This window comes from Phalacrocorax aristotelis, chromosome 1 (assembly GCF_949628215.1).
Source record: "Phalacrocorax aristotelis chromosome 1, bGulAri2.1, whole genome shotgun sequence".
Taxonomy (NCBI): domain Eukaryota; kingdom Metazoa; phylum Chordata; class Aves; order Suliformes; family Phalacrocoracidae; genus Phalacrocorax; species Phalacrocorax aristotelis.
The window spans coordinates 180,408,516-180,425,504 of record NC_134276.1 but is presented as its reverse complement, the minus strand read 5'-3'; the positions used below and the strand labels follow the sequence as shown (position 1 = coordinate 180,425,504).

The following is a 16,989-nucleotide window of genomic DNA, read 5'->3' as shown; positions in this document are numbered from 1 at the left end:
TGGTGCAGGGACAATCCCCAAACCAGTCCTAGTTCAAAACGCAGCAACCCACAGCAGAAGACACACTGGTATGAGGTGCATCAGAGCACATCCACAAGGCACAACAAACTGCAGTTACCAACAAGACTGTAAATTTAAAACAATGCCAATGCAGGTTGCCTTGGGTCGGCAGCTGGGCTAATGTGATTCTGGTAACTTGGATAAATGTTGTAGAGGTGGAATGTTGTACCATTTCCAGTGAAAGCAAAGGAGATGGGTAGAATAGACTCAGCTTATACCAACAGCTATTTTGGTTGTGTACAGGGCATTAGACAACCCTATTTTTCTGCTTTTTTTCAGCTATAAGAGCATCTACAAGATGACTTTGCCACTGCAGAAATATTATCTAAAAACCAAATACCTTCCACCAGTGCTTATAAACTGGAAAAAGTCTGTTACCTGGCTTAGACATAACATAGAAAAATCGAATAATGGTATTTTATGATAAACCACAGACCACGATACATAGGATGTGATCACATAACTCACTGGAAACACCAGGCCTGCAGGCCACGGCAGCAGAGCTCACCTCTAGGTTGGTTGGTTTTCTGCCTAAAAAGAGCTTAGTTCTTGTGCTATTTGGTTTTGGGTACATTTGTCATATTCTAAGGCACAGAAAAGATACCTTGGCAGCCAACTCTCTCTATATCAAACCTGAGGCATACAACAGGGGTGGTCTTCAGTTTAGCGTCAAATGTAAGAATTACATTTGAAACTCTGTTTACACACTGAAAGATTAGAAATGAATCTAAATATTCAAACCTGAAATCAAATAACCACCCACTCAAAGAGAGTAACAGACAAAAATGCCTCTTCGTTCTCAATGACAAGAACCTCATCAGCTTTTTAGGAAAAGAGTATTGGAAGAAACACCTGATATATGACACAGTTATCGACACACGCCACAGTAATTACTTTCAGGAGTGAAATGTTTAGTGGTACTGCATGAGTAAGACCCTTTCTACAACAACAGCATCTGTTCTGTGTGAGTGTAATAGAGAAAAAACCCACAATCAGCTGTTGGAGAACTGCATTTCATTGTTTTTACACTGACGAGAGTTAAACCATTATTACCCTTGTAAGGCATAACGTCTCCATCCTGCAGCCTGTAGTGCAGTTATGACATACTGTCCCAGTGCTTCCTGGGCAGCAGCAGAGCCATGCTAGCACATGTTCAAGAGCCAATATCCTGCTTGTGTCTGAATCCACCCTTCTTCAACAGCAGTGGTAAAAAACATTTGTCAGAAAAATGCAAAAATGGCATGGCATGCCATGGCGTGGTGTAAAACCAGTTTTCACAGGAAGCAGCTTCATACAGCCGTGATAAGGATGTTCTCTGTACAGCCAACTTAAAATGGGTGGCTGTTTCGAAGTTAGAGAGGGAAAAGTGGTCCATGGAAGAAGTTGTAAAAGAAGCAGAGCAGAGCAGAAACGAACTCTGTAGTTTGCTTTCCACCCCACATCATGGACTGAAAGTATGAGCCAAACACAGAACAAGCCCCTCCATCTCTACATTTTCTTGAGACAGCTGGTGACAAGGCTTATGGAGGAATAAAATTAATGTGAAAAGTAAGTAGATATGTGAAAACAATTTTTGTTTCATTACACCTCGTTTTGGACTGTGCAGGAGAGCCCAACAGTGGGGAAGGGCAAAATCACAGCCACTGCAAAAATGTTTAAAACTGCCATGCCATTTGGTGGGGTTCTTAGTTTTAAGGCATCTTTCTGTCTGTTTTTTGCTTATATGCTTCCTGTTTTCTGAATTTGTGTAGATACTCATAAAGGTGGAACATAATGCAGTGCAGAACATCTGCTTAGAAGGAAACTGGAAACATACAAATTACAGTTTTATAATATCCTATTATAGGTAAAGAATCAAATTACAAGTCTGAATTCTTCTAAGTATATTGAAGAACAATCAACATCTTTTAATTAAAATGGATTTAGAAAGTAAGATATGGTTCAAGTTCGCATGCCAAATATAACAGAATTATTATTAATAATCCTTGAGCAAATCTTGGCAGAGAAATTCAATTAGAGGAGGAATTATTAATAAAATTATAAAACATTAAAACATCTGGCTTCAGTAAATATGAACACTTTAATAAGAAGATGCAGATTTAGTGAAATCATAACAACAAAACTTTTTTCTTCTTTGCATTATTACCAACAAAAAAAGACATTTTATCCCTGAGGTACCACAGTGCAAGGTGGCTGGAATAGTTGCAGAGTGAACTACAAACTCACTCAGTGATGTAGGCTAGAATACAAAGCATATTTATTCCTTGAGCTAGCTGTGAAGTTCTAGCATTTTCACTGATGGCTTTCTTTGGGAGAGTATCTGCACTATCCACTGACCACCACCTGCATGCTTGAAGATCTCCAATGATCAACTTCCTTATCTTGGGATAAGGACCCATTCCACCATGAGGCACTTGCTAGGTTTCAGTAAGTTCAAGCATTTTTCTGCTTCCACATTATCCGTGGTAGCAGTTAAATTCCTGAACATGTGCAGGGCCCAAAGCAGCTCGTTAAACTGTCAGGATGGAGCTTTCTGAAGGAAGGACATTGGAGGGTAGGGCAAAACAAGCACAGTGACAAGCAACTCGATGGTGTCAACCTTCATGACCACTTCAACAGAAATACAGGGCTTTCCTGAGCTCAGATCTCTCTGCTTCCACACAACGTCAGTTTTTTGCTTGGATGGGGAACAGGCAGAAGGTATTTTTGAGCTGGACCTTACATCCATAGTTATGTCAAATTTCTATCTCCCACATAAAACAAGTGGCTCCTTTTGAAAATTTTGCTTCGTGCTGTAAGCAACCAAGCCTTAAACTCAAGAATGGCCTGTACATCAGCAGTGCTTCCCCAAACACCTCTGCATGTCTCTGGTAGGCACTATCGATAAAGAAAGGACAGAGCTCCATAACAACATTAGTCTTCTCTTGATTTCCGTCTGAACTGGACGAAGGCTTCAGTAACCCTCCTCCCTTGCTAGTGAAGTCTTGCTGCGCAGAACAGCAGAGCTTTGACGCTGATGTGGTATTTTGATTTATAAAACTTCTTCCTGCAGTTCTGATGGATTCACTTCCAACTTCCTCTCCATTTCCTTACTGAGAAATTAGCATGAGGACAACTCTTCCTAATTAGCACTTATTTGTACTGAGGTGACAGTATTCACAGAAGTGCAGCCTGACTGTTCCAGTTTCTCTGCTTTCTACACTTATGAGAATGGATCAGGCAGGAATGATTACAGGACTGATTGCATTTGTGCATTTCAAGGCATGAAGAAACCACTGAGAACAATTCTTTCCATGATCTCCTGAGTGACACAAGCAGAGAAACATGATATAGCGATATCTGCAGCTACAGATCAGCTTTTAGAAAGATATCCAATGTGGCTTTGCAAGCATCATGTGATGGAAAATCTGTTACATGCACAGGTAATTTCTATCTGAATTAGAGGAGACAAGCCTTCAATCCCAAGATCTCATTACACTACCACCATATTACATTCAGGTTCTCCCTGTAGATACAGAACTGTAACCTCTAATCAAATCACCTCCTAATCTTCTTTCCATTTTAGATTAAGAACTGCCTGAATTGCTTAGGTTTTTGCAATTTAAGACACGTTTTGCAGCTCCTCCAGTGTTTCAACATCCTGTGGCTACCAGATAAGTTTTAGCAACACTGCCATTAGATCTCATTTCTCCATTTGACCTGTCATTTATTTTTATTAAACATACTTTGAGTTGCCTATCATAGTCTACAGTTGCTACATAATTTAACCTTTTAGTTAATACAAAACATCAGTCTTGCTTTTTACGACATGGATATCAGTAGTATCATGCCAAACCGAAGCAGTAAGGATCAGAAAAGAATATAGTGATGGTGTCAGTTCTTTTTCAATAAACTGTTGTACAGCCATTCAAATAATGGATGGTGAATTTTCAAATAGATATTATGATGACTGAAATTTGGAGGTATGGGCCAGTAGAACTTTTCCTAGGAGCAGATATTTTAAGTTTTCAGGGGTCATATATCTCTTTGTTTGCAGAATATACGAAGTTGAATGATATGCAACCCCTATCTTTCTACTTGGTAGTACTGAGGGAGATTCGGCAAATGGGTTTATCAAAGTCTCTGTGTGCCAGATTAGACAATCCTTGGAAAAATGAGAAATGAATTTTTTAAAAAAGAGAATGAATGAGAAAAATGGGAAATGAGAGTGAATACTTCCTACAGATTTTACTTTTTGTCCTTTGTGCTCAGTGATCACTGATACCTTTATGGTTTGCTTACTCCCTACCTTTGTGGAAAGCTACAACCCAGAAAAGTCCACTCCTGGAAAACAGTAGTTCAAAAAGGGGCTGAAAGAATGCATAGCTATGAATGTTTTAAAATGTCATCTGATAATGAGTCATTCTTTTTCTATAGTTCAGTCTGATATAAGACTAAAGTTACAAGGATGGCTTAGGGAGATATTTAATATGCAACAACACCTGACCAAATAGGATGCACTGAATTTTTTTTGTTAGGTGTTTATAGTAGAACAAAAAAATGCCTGTGACAAAAGGACCATTAACTTACTCAACATTCAGGGTGAAGAAAAAACCTAGTTAAAGACAAAGGAAAAGCAGGGTTAAAGAACTACAAAATAAGCTACTGGTTTATATTAAAATTTGCCAAATCATAGGAATATCGATGACTTTAGCTGTCAGTAAGCATTTAAAATCCACAAGGATTTACTATTTCTGTAAAAGAAGTTTGCCAACAGGAAAAAAAAATAAAAGAAAAAAAGAAAACGAATAATTCAGGCATTTCTCAGCTGCTAACCTGCACTCTAACTCTCTAATCAATCTCTGTAGTTATTCCCTAAGGTTTAATGTATGCATAATGAACCAATGGCAAAGAGGAATGAAGACAGATGCATTCATTTGCATGAACTAACTTAGATAGTCAAGCTTGCTGAACAAATCACTGCAGCGAAACAGTAAAATGCACAGCTGCAAGAATGTACCTATGTGATTTTTTTGTCATTGAAATTGCCAGCATATGCACAGAATTAGCACAGAAACTGAAATGGCATCGTATGAGCACCTAGTAATATTGCACAGATTAGTCTGTGAGACAATACGAACATTTTACATCTTCAGGTCACTTCAAGAAGCTGCATGGAGTTCTTAGTGCAAATCTGAATGTGACATCAATGTAAGATGCTTATAGTATCCTGGAGCAGTCTCATTATTACATGCCGCAGGAAAAATAGATTTTCCTCTGTCAAACTCCAAAATGTGATGCATGTTTCACAAGGAAGTTTTTTTGGCTTTTCTTTCCACATTTCCTCTTATCCTCCAGAAACTTGAGGTGAAAAGGAACAAAGATGATTACGCCTACCTGCCTCTCTGAAAATATTAAGACATGCTAGCTATATATTCTGATTCACGTCTACTTCAAACACACATCTTGTTTTGTGTCTATTACAATGTCTTTCTCTCCTTTTGGTGACTGGGGGTTAAGACAGACAGGTAAGTGTGTCTATGATTTGAAGAAATAGCTAAAATCTTCAAATAGACCGAAACAGAAAGATTCAGCTAAACAGTTCTACCTGGAGGCTTCAGTGACATCTTTCATTTCAAGCAAAATGCAATGTACAGAATCTCAACAGGGACGCTAATAGGGGAAACTGCTAACACGACTCAAAGCACGCCTGTTGAAAATACTTATTTTCAAGTAAGGTTGGCTGTGAAAAAGAGCTGTCACTTAATCAAGGCTGTTCTTAAGCAGAAGGAAACTGCCTGCTTGTGAGCCCTCCTTCAGGTTGCTGACTCCATGCAAACAACTCATGAGATGCGACTGCCCCTGTTTCTCCTCTCCTCTGCTGTTAAAGGATATGCTGCCAGGTTTTTTTTAAGGAAATATTTAAATTCTAAATAATTTTAAGTTTACAAAATCACCTAAGGAACCTACCAGGCCTCTCTGAATGCAGAGGCCTCAGCATAGAGATATTCTATTATCATTTACTGTGCAGTTTGCTAACCAGAACTAGAGGAAAAACTACGGGAAAATTCTATTTACATTTGATATGGTTCCATTTGGTGTAAAACTACTGAAAGTTACACAAACGAGTGTATTCTCAAACTTTTTTCTTCTCCAGATATACCAACATGGTGTTTTTGAAACGAAATCAACCTCTGCACTCTGTGACCTGTGTCTTTTTGCTCCACCGCTGCTTACACTGGGCTGCTCCCAGCTGTATGCCCTGCCACGTGCCCAGAAGCCTGGAAAGACAGAGGCCCCCACGCAGAGTAGTTCATGTACAGTTCAGTTATCGTTCGTCATTGGATTTATGAACTACCCCAGGTTTAATAAATTGATGCTTTTCAGATGAGTTTTGCATTGCTGGGAAATTTCCATCTAGATCAGGCACTGAGCATCTGCAATTGCCATTCATTTCACCTGAAAAGACTGGTGCTTGAATCTGCTTTTTCTTTGTATTACTATACTGTTAAATTGCTTTGAAAAATTGTGATAGGCTTACTCACATGACTAAAGCAATCACAACGGCATAAATCATCCATTGCTTGCGTGTCCCAAGTACGACATCAAACGCATCAACCTGAACCAGCTGGATTCCTTAACTCCTATTTTCAGCTGCTTTAATGCAAAAAAGCACCATGACTTAGACTAGAAATATAAAAAACTAATTCCCCCTCTTTGTTTTTCTATGTCAGATGAACACTTTGACAGCAACAACAAACCATTTCATTTGCTTCCTTTTAACCCATTAGTTCCTGGTGAATAAACTGACCAGAAATCTAATTACAGATTCAAATTTTGCAGCTATAACTTCTGAAATCTTTAACGATGCCATGCCAGTCCTTAACTTGTATCAGATACTCAGATTTAACAGCTTGGTTTTTCCTAACTTACAGCCTATCCTATAGTTCAGGCATACATATAAAGGATACCATATGCCAAACATGCAGACATGTTTAGTGTTTCTGCCATTTTTATAACATCACTTACATTAGCACTGTTAACGGGAGCGTATCATACCAGTTGGAACGTACCTTATGGAGCTAAGATTTACACCAAAGAACATCTGGCATGATAGGATCTGTTTCTATTCCTAAGAATGCAACAAACAGTTCATTAAAATGGCCAGAAAGATTAGCATCATTTATAGGCACAATTTGGGAGAGTAGAAGAGGCTGCTGATGGTATCTAATACTGCCCAGAGCAATTTATCTAAACTGGAGAATTTAGAAGACTTGCTAACAGTAAAAGTTTCTAGACAGGATCTATGTTAATTCCCAGAATTCAGCTTATTCTGAAGGTCACCACCTCCAAGATTTTTTTGACTGAAAATAGATGAAAAAGGTGATTCCGGCCTGAACAAACCTATCTAATAAACACATTTGCCCTATTTTTTTCTTGGCATTTGTAAAACATGTTCAACTATTGTATGGGCTTTTCTTCTAAGCTTGCTTTGCATAAAAGTCTTGCAGGTCCCGTCCCAAAAACCCTTTTCCACTAAGGGCAGACTTACATTAACAAAATGTTCCCAACGTGACTCTATAAGCATGGATATAATGTCAAACCCTCCCAGCAGAAATGAAGTCATAATGGGGGGAAAAAAGAAGCTAAAAAAATTTAGACCAATTTGTCAAGTAAAAGAAGAGAGACAGCACTTCTTTGCTGATGTCACTTTGCCTACCCTGAAGCTTTACTCATTTAGAAACACTGCAAAACTCATACTTCTAACCAACCTGGCTTCACCAGCAATATTTTCCAGGAAATACCTAGTTTATACGTCTTACAGATGCCTGTAACAAGAGTCCTTGCTCTGGATTTTCTTTCCCTTCTTGGTTAAGCAAAGTCTGGAGCAGGTGATCTTCAGGCCATAACAGGTCTGCACATTCATCAGGTTTTTCCCCAGTGAAGACCCAGGACTTATGATGAAGATAGAGATACCAGCCTAATGCCAAGTGCTACAACTTGATAAGAATATTTGGTACGGTTTTGAGCTTATGATGTTTAATTTTAAATCATACATGCTTTAGAAAATACAAGATGATGCCCTGATATCTTCTGATCCCCAGATCAGACCGGTCAATGATATTTTTACAGGGTATTGAATATATAAAATGTGCATTGGGCCAGCATACAAAATGTTCTAAACTCTACTCCAACTTTATATACAGAGAAAACTGGGACTAAAAAAATGTATCCATAACTTATCAAAATACTCTGAGACTCTCAACACCCTCAACTCAGACCATGAAAAATACATCTTACAGTCATGCTCAGCTATTAGCTATCTTAGTTGGCTAGCACTTAAGCTAGAGTGACTGACTTAAACAGCTTGTCTATTATTTTCTGTTGTGTGGGATTAAGTAAGTTGAGCTCCACGATTTTTACTATCTTCCCATCCACTATATGCTCTCTATGGCACCATTACCTTGTGTTAGTGGGTAAGGAATAAAGCTCTTGGATTTTAATGGTCTCATTAGAGTTAGGTACCACCCTTATCATAAAACTGCAGAAATTCTTTACTAGGCATCTGGTTTTGTAGCTAGAAGTTTGTAATGACTTTCAAATACACTTGCTAAATTTTCAGTTCTAGAACTAATGACATATCTTTTAGCCAGAACTCATCCTGAAAACTTTGGAAAAGCGTGTGCATTTACTCCCATGTGAATATGTTTCATGCAAGTTATTTAGAAATTATTATTAATTTTGATTGTATGGCAGCACTAGTTATTCCTGACAGATTTGGTCCATTTTGCCACAGTCTTGGTCTAATGGCAAGATTTCCCTACACAACCTCTATCAATTTTTACTACTAACTTTTGTTTACACAAGCAATATTTTTGGGATCAATATTCACAGTGTTACCAGGTATGATCACTCATAATTTGTCAGTGATATCTAAAATCCAGCTGCAGCATATGCCCCTAATTTTTCTATGACATTGAGGTTTTACTACCACTGAGGTCAATGCTCATTTTCTGTATCGTTTATCTGACAAGTATTTGGGGTCACAATGTCATCTAATACAGGAAGAAGGTCTTGGCAGGATCTTGCCTCAGAGAGTTAACTATTAAGCTGGGCTCATTTTGCTTCACTGATAAAATCAATTTGCATTGAAGACTGGCACTTATTCCTGCTTGGATTGATGGAAGAACACTGTGGATATCAATGTTTTCTGTGAATAAGATCACTGAAATCTCTTGATTTTGGCATCGTTGCTATTTTCCCTATTAAAATTTTCTTTGTTTTGCTTTCTGTACTCTTTTCAGTTTGTTAATAAGTAAGACTTTACTGAAAAGCCTTCCTTATGTGCTTATTCACACAACATTAGTGGCCTCCCAAGACCACGCTGATACGAAGTGAGAATGATATCTCCAATTTGGACAAGGACAATAAACAAAAAAAGATAAGCATCTGCATTCTACTAGCCCGCATATCACACACAAAGTTAATAAAGTCTCCCAGTCTATTAATGTAAGAGGTATGAATAGATGTATGCACCTATATATATATATATCTAAATACAAATCCAGTGGCCAGTAAATTAATTATTATATCAATTTGGACAGAAAAGGGTTTGGGAATCCTGACAGGTGATCAAAACTCTCACTGGCCAGCATAATTAATGCAAACCATGAACATCTAACATGACAGTTTTACACAGCAATATTTAGTACACCTTTGCATTTAGTGAAGTAGTGACCTTCACTTGGACGCTTTATCTCATTCTTGTGACACGATTCAACAAGATTACTACTTACCAAAGAGAGGGCAGTAAAGTCAGAAAAGAGCTTTCAGAATAGTTAAAGAAGCACGCCTAGGAGCAAAAGACCCCAGAAGCACAATTTGTTTACTTAAAAAAAGGGAGGATTAAATGGTGATTTCATAATGAAGTACCTATAAAAGATGAAGTGAATTTTGATGAAAAACAACTCTTCATCACAAATGAGGTAAAGCTGAAACCACCCATACTCAAGCTAGAAATAAAAGCAGTGAGGCTAATTAACCACAAAAGGCTGTGATGGATTTTGTACCACTGGCAACCTTAAATAGATTGACTGTCCCTCTGAAATACAATTCAAATATATGTTGAAATATAAGTAATATCAGGGAAGTTGCATGTTTAGTTCAGATGGTCACCAAGGTCTCTTCTGGCCCACAAACTCCATGTAAATTCACAATAAATACAGTAAAACCTTAAAGGATGAGATCTTTGTTCTTACCACAAATAAAAACTAGCTTGTAATAACGCTATAATTAACTTATATTTAACTTTTGTGTAGGAGCCATAAGACCACAACAGACATGTCTATCTCTTATCCTACACTATGAGGCACAAATTTATATCTCTGCCTGCCCCACATACCACGAAGACACACGAGGAAGACACACAACCACCCAAGACTCTTTCCCTCTTTTGATTCTAAGAAGCAAGAAAATGCTATTAAACAAATGAGCAAAGAAACAACCCTTTCTCCATCCACATGAAACACTTTAAAGCACTTTGTATTGGCAAAATGGACATACAACTTTGTAACAAAAAAAAAAGTTAGATTTTGATGCAAAAGTCAAGGTTTACAGCAAGAGCTAGTAGCTTTGACCCACTGATAGAGTTGAAAAGAAGAGGCAAGCTATTATCTAGATATGGGATAGCATATTTTGGTGTGACAGGGCTGTTGTCTTTGTAGATTATAATCACTGCAGAAACTGAATGGGATATTAAAAAACAAAAAAACATTAACTCCTTTAAAGAGGTAGTGGAAAATACATTGGAATGCCATTAAAAAATCAAGTTAATTATCTATAACTGTAAGATAAAAAGAATCTATCAACTGCAAAAAGACCCAAGTAGGCAAATGATAAAAATTATCCTCAACTCCTCAGATTAGCAAATTACTCAGACTTTAAAGAAACATGCTTGGATTTCTTTTGCTAGCCATATGCTTCTGCCTGCAGTATTGCAGGACATAGGGCTTTTGAAAGACAGCAATGACCTGCTGGGACAGATTAACACTCCACCTAGTCCCGCTCCATCTTGGAAAGCAAGAAAATTAGGTCCTGTTTATGGAGAGAATGAGAACCTGCCTACTCTGTCCCGTCCACTCCTGCCACAGTTCCCTAACACCTAGTACTGACATATTAGAGGGTACAATGCTCCTCAGTTTTTGTAACATTTACATATGAATCTCTTGCCAATTAAGCTATTCCATCCCTTCTGAATCCACTGACTCAGTCTACATCCACGGCTTTACTGCTTACTCTTCCTCTCTGGTGATACTGGATCCAGGAGGATTGTCTCAATTGAATGATGCAGAAATCAGTTTCTTGTTGAATCCATATTTTTGCTCCAGTACTGGACTGATAATAGCATGGATAAGAATGTCTAAATAGATTTCCACCCAAGAGAAAATGATACTACCTCAAAAATTTTTAATACATTTCCTCCCTTCTGAACTGACTGAGAAACCTGAGCATCCTCATGGATGATCATCTCATGTAATTTCTGTTTTTCTGAAGACATCCCCCTTCCCCTTCCATTAAAACCCAGTCCTGCTATCCTATGGAAATGCAGTAGTTTTCAAGAGGTCAATATCAAGCTTTAGCTTCTCAGTGACCTAAAACAACAAAGAACCTCTGGGAGTGGCAGTGGGCTGTTCTACTCCACAAGAGACAGTCAAAGTCCAGTTTCACAAGAGAAGTGTTCCACAACTACTTGTGGACAGCAGAGATTATTGGGATTGATGAGTCTTGTGTTCAGCCAGGAACGGACTGTGATCAGGTACACAACCACAGGGTTACAGATCTCCATCTTGCCCTGACCTTTAATGATCATATGGCTTTTCTCCCTCCTTCTATACTCACCCAGCTTGTCCAGCTTCTCTTTCATAGACTAAGTCTCCATACCTCCCAAGCCTACGCTTGACCATCTTTGGTTTTTCCTAGTTTCTCTTTCCTCACATAGTTTCTACAGCCTGTTCTCTCTTCTAACTGAAACGTTTAAAGGAGAATAAATTTTTCAACAGACACCACTGACACCTTGATTAAAATAAATGAAACCAACCATCACAAGGATGTTCGCCCTTTGTGGGGTTCAGAGAGCACACCAAAGTTGTGCAGGAAAACACCCAGGAGATGGGATGCTCAACCCAAGAAGCACTGATGCTTCCCAGCCTATTTTCAGGTCCCAGGCGCCATTGAGAAACCCTGTGGTGTCACAGTGGCAGCAAGGCAGGCACTAGGGACTTGTGCTTCAAACTAACAAATGGCCAATGGAGTACATGCACATGTACATGCTGCAAGTGCGTTTTCCAACTCTGCCCCAAAATGTGTGTGTGCAAGGGCTAAATAGCCAAAACAGTTTTTAAAATGATGTTATAGATACTATATGGGGTTTCATCCTCATCATACTACATATAGCTAAACTCATTTTGCTGGGAAAAACTGCAGCTGGAAGGATTTAATATATTTTATTTTGAAGGGCTGAAGTCTGGTAAAATTATATGCAACAAAATCCAAATATCTATAAATCCCGCTCTACTCAGCGCTTGTCAGGCCACACCTGGAGTACTGTGTACAGTTCTGGTCCCCGCTACACAAAAAGGATGTGGACAGGCTGGAAGGAGTCCAGAGAAGGGCCACCAAGATGATCAAAGGATTGGGAAGCCTGCTATGCGAGGATAGGCTGGGAGAACTGGGTTTGTTCAGCCTTGAGAAAAGGAGGCTCAGAGGGCATCTCATCCCCATGTACCAGTACTTGAGGGGTTGTTACAAAGATGGAGACTCCCTTTTTACAAGGAGTCACATGGAGAGGACAAGGGGGAATGGACTCAAGTTGCTCTTGGGGAGATTCCGACTGGACACCAGGGGGAAATTTTTCACAGTGAGGACAGTCAACCATTGGAATAATCTCCCCAGGGAAGTGGTTGACTTGGCCACGTTGGACACCTTCAAGAGTTGTCTGGACAGGGTGCTGGGCCACCTTGTCTAGACTGCGCTCTTCCTAGAAAGGTTGGACTAGATGATCCCTGTGGTCCCTTCCAACCTGGGATACTGTGACTCTGTGATTCAGTGATAAATGAAGGTATTTGGTACCATCAGCACCAAATACTGTTATTGGCTGGGCCCATAATCAACTTTTAGAAGTGAAGACAGTTTAAAGATATTTAACTTTTGAGACCTCAGATCAGTTCGATTTGAAAAAGTGCCGTGTTCCTCATGTACAGTATTGCCTTTAATAACTTTTCGTCCTCATTTATGATGAAAGGAATGAAATTAGGTTATTCTCTATTCTAATCCTTTTCAGTACTGAAAAGCACTAGCATGGTGGAGTAATTGTTGATCTGTAAAGAAAATGTGTAAATAAATTATCAGCAATCTCATTTAGGTAAGAACTCAGTAGGCTTTTTTCATTTTCTATGAGCGCTAAACTTCTTTTGGGTTTATCTGTGTATGAATCATCTTTACACAAATGCTATATATGAAATCATTCCCAAAAAATTATTTTGGTAGAAGGGAGGGAGTATGAGGAAGAAATCTTACTTCTTTCAATATGTGAAAGCAAATCCAGGAATTTTCAGTGTTGATAGAGAAGCAAAAAATATGTAGCTCTGCAGATGCTTCACAGACCATTTGATAAACCTCCAGCAGGTTAAACAAACACACAGGAAAGACTGTGTATGATACAGCAACTGCAGCCTCTCATCAAACATGAAAATCAGCAAATGACTTTGCAGATATAATAAACACCTCAAGTGCAGAAAAGCTTACTAGCCTGTGATCTGCATTTCACAGGTCAAAACTCTTGCTTCTGCTAGGAAATCACCCAAGATAGTTACCATAATAACTGTGACTGCAGAGGTTATTGCTAATGGATTTCTAAATGCTAAAAATCTCTTCAGTAGCAAATCTGAGCATTCTGTGGTGATTTTAAAAAGCACACAGAACAAGTAAGTGTCTATGAGACAAATGCAAGTTGAGGGAAAAAAGTGCTTTTGCAGACGCATACTTCAACTTCCTAACACGGCCTTCACCAAGGTCTATATTATTTTCAGGTTTTACTTCTGCAATAAATTATTTTTTCTACAATGAGAACTACGAAAAAGGTAGGGGACGATTTTGTGACAGGTTTCCTCAGGCAAATCGTGCTCTTAATCTGCACAACCAGTTAGCCAGTGAAGACTATTTAGTATTTTGATAGGGAATGAAGGATTAGGGCAAGACAGCACAGTGTCCATGAAATCGGAGCGCTTATGAAATCTGAGGGAAGCCAAAGTCTAAAGCAAGGCAGGTTTCTTTCGATGAGGCTGGCAAAGGTGACTGAGGTCTGCAGAAGTTAAGCAACGCTGCTTGAGAAGGTGGCTGCCCTGTAGCAAATGATGCGAAGTGGGTTGCTGAAGTTAGCAGCACTCCATCAAAAAATTAACAGGATCGTTTAGATCTTCTGTGGTTTTACTTGACACAGGCATCTGAAGGAACTGGACCAAGTTAACTGCAAGCATGAGAACAGCTATTTTTGAACACCTGCTGTCTTACCAATGCCATATTAAACACAGAGGAAAAACAAGACTGGCTCTGGAGGTGTGTTTGCACATACGTAAACATCTATTCACAGGGGATGGATCATCTGTCTGTCACATTTGTCAGTCGCTGTGAATCTGGCTCAGATGCTAAGAGCTGAGCTACAAGAATAACAACCTGGGAGCCATCCTCTCTCCTAAGCAGTGTCATTTAATGAACCTTGTATCCTTGCATCACACCAGAATTCCTTAATTTTTTAAAAAATTTTTTTCAATTCTTCCTATCTCTCTGTATTACTTTATATATTTCTCCCTTATTTCCAATATTATCTTGTTATTCTAGTATTATACCGTCCTGTGTACCTTTTCCTCATTTAAGTTGTAGCACAGCACGCAAATGTTAAATTCAGCTAATACAATTTGATATCGGCAACTCAAGCACATCATAACTGGATCACATGTTCTGTCTCTAACTGTAATCTATACTGGATCCTGGAATTATATATATATTTTAAGTCTCAAGTATTTTCTTATTTCTTCACATCCTTTGCTTGTTTTCCTATAGCAATATATTTTTGTTTTCAGGATGAAACAGACATTTCTATATGTTATAAAACCCCCCAAATCACTGTGAAGAAAGTAGAGTGGTCTTTAAATTCCTCAGCTTCCAGCTGACCTACATTTGAGTTTGTTAGCTGTGGGCAGTAGACAAACCCCTCAGGAAAGCCTCATTTGGTGTAGCTTGAGACAGAATACGAACATTTGCTGCACAGCAGGCTGTGGGTCAGGGAGGGGAAAAAATGGCGTACTTTTGTATTTCTGTAAACAGCTAAATAGCACCTGTATGCGTTCAGAGCCAAGGATCAGAAGAAAACTGTCTTACGGCTTTCTACTGACATATATGTTGTGTATTTAAACATTTCAGACCCTGAAAGTTCCCAGGACATTAATTATTGTTTTTATTACAATAATTTAGTATTTTGTGACTTCTCCTAGGAATATTTTGTGTCCTAAGCAATTACTGAGGACACTACATCATACAGTAATTATTTTTTTAGTATCAGCACTGTAAATATTATCCTTGCAAGCCATTTTAAGGTTCTTTGATTTGCATGCGCTCCCTTCTAGCTCAGTAGTTCAAAATTCAGCCTACCCTAAAATTATGTTTGTTTTAACATTTCATTTTTGCATTACAATTCTGTTACCAAACTCCCCTAAATGAGGCTGCAAAACTGCTAATACCAGCAATACCAGAGCTTGAGCCACTGCAGAGGCTCTGTGTTTTCCCTCCAGTTTGATGGCTAGCCCCGCTTTTGAGATCAAACACTGTACTGAAACAGGAAATCTGTATTATAGCATGCTTCAAAGAATCAGGCAGTGTGCAAAGAAAGCGCAGTATTCACACATGTACAAAGGAACTGAAAAATCTGGTCACTTTCATTTCAGACTTCAAAGTCTTCAGAATTTCCCTTCAGAGTAAAGGAACTTCTTTTAACAGCTGACCTGTAGTACATCCCTGCAACTGCATACAAAACTTGCAAATGACAAATAATTAAAAAAAAAAAAAAAATTGGTTAGAGAGAAAAACATCCTTCCCATGGTGGAGAAAATATCACGGGAATGGTTTCTAACATCTAGGTTTGGTCTTTCCTTCTCTTCTCCATAAGGGTTGGCATGCACTCTCACCATAAATGCATACAATTTGCCTGTTCAGTAGATCAGGTATCACCATAGAATAGAAGGTGGCTGGAATGAGATTTGGGAAGGTGTAATGGCTCCTGCGGGTTCCAGGGGCTGGCACAGCTGGAGCACAAGGGTTAGGTGGGAGGTGAAACAACAGTGGATCAAAGACAACATGACGAGGGGACAAGACTTCAAGGACCTTTTGCTAGGGCCACTGAGCAGGGCAGAAGGCAGGCAGCTGTGTTTTCTTCTGTCCCAGAGAAATGGAAATTTCCCCTGTTTGAAGAAATATTCCAACCGTGTCTGCTCATTATTTGGCACCGGTTCTTTGAACAAGAATTTTCTTAGGAGAGAGACAGCTACATGACTGCAATCCTCCTAGCTAAACTAAATCTCTGAATTTACAGATGATTCAAATATCTGTCCCAGACTACAGTTTGAGTTATAGTTTTGAGCCCTTGACCACTTCAGACAATAAAACTTCACATTTCTAGAAGTCTCCCACAGTGCAGATGCCTGAGCCACTAGATGCAAGAAGTAAAAAGTATGGACTTTTAAAAATTTAATGTCAAATAGATTGGGTACAAATTATCTTTTCCCTACAAAAATAGACTTTTGATCCAACTAGAACTATTTGCAGAATTTAACTGAAACTTACTATTGGATTTCAGCCAACAAAAATAAAACATTAAGAAGCTGAAACATTTCAGCTTTT

The 16,989-nt window shown here is 38.8% G+C and overlaps 1 protein-coding gene across 17 annotated transcripts in view; it reads right to left on the bottom strand.

Annotated features, from left to right (window-relative positions):
• GRIP1 (glutamate receptor interacting protein 1) overlaps nt 1–16,989 on the bottom strand; it is a 334,173-nt gene that overhangs the window by 86,967 nt on the left and 230,217 nt on the right. The gene's annotated exons all lie outside the window — the stretch shown is intronic.